Here is a 949-nt window from a genome sequence, read left to right on the forward strand (position 1 = left end):
TTCATGTTATTTCATGATATTTTCTTGACTTTTTGCTGACTTCAGGTGACAGTAAAAATAAACCAATACTTAAACCATGTCCATGTCTGTTGATGTAGGAGCTGAGAGTCAGAGGCAGGTTCAGCAGGTAGAGTTCTGTCAGGTGAGCAGTGAAGGTGCTGGGCAGGTGTGAATGAAATATAAAATGTTTACTCAAATTAATATTTATTTTGCGCACATTCTAGTCAGCTGTGTGAACTTAATCAAAGAAATTATGGATCTAAACGCATAATTTACAGCATGATTAACAACTTTAAGTTTTATTTCTAGAAAGTGGTAGAAATTGTTTTTCATAATTAGGATTTTCCTGGTTAAATAAACGTCAATAAATAAATCTGTCAATTCATCCATCATTAGATTTCTGATCAGTTCCAAACATCCATGTATCAGTTTTTCTTAATATTTACAGGATGTTAAAACTGATGAAAGGTATATTTTATATGACCACTGTTTGACACAGTGTCATTATGGTAAAAGGCTGCATGATGTCATGTCAGTTTATGTGTAGACCTGTCATTTAATCAGAAAAAATAAATGATCTGTTCATTGTGTAGTTAACATTTTAAACATGCAGTTCTTGGCACAGTGACATGTTACAAATAAAACTAAATCAAGAACAAACAATATAAAGTAAAATTCTCCTCTAAAGTCATTGTTTGGGATAAATTGTCACCTTAATTTCATTATCTGAGCCACAGCAGTGAGTTTAAAAACAGGATGATTCAACTAGAATCTGTCTCTTAGTTATTTAATCAAGTGTTTTTTATGTAGGTAAAAGTATGTTTAGGAACCTGTAAAATACACCAGAATGCAGGAAACTGCATCTACTAGTTTCAAAATTTTCTGGGGGAGGACCCCCAGACCCCCCACTAATGCCCCCCCCACACACACACACACATTACAATGCTTT

The sequence above is a fragment of the Austrofundulus limnaeus genome, unplaced genomic scaffold (genome assembly GCF_001266775.1).
Source record: "Austrofundulus limnaeus strain Quisiro unplaced genomic scaffold, Austrofundulus_limnaeus-1.0 Scaffold539, whole genome shotgun sequence".
Taxonomy (NCBI): domain Eukaryota; kingdom Metazoa; phylum Chordata; class Actinopteri; order Cyprinodontiformes; family Rivulidae; genus Austrofundulus; species Austrofundulus limnaeus.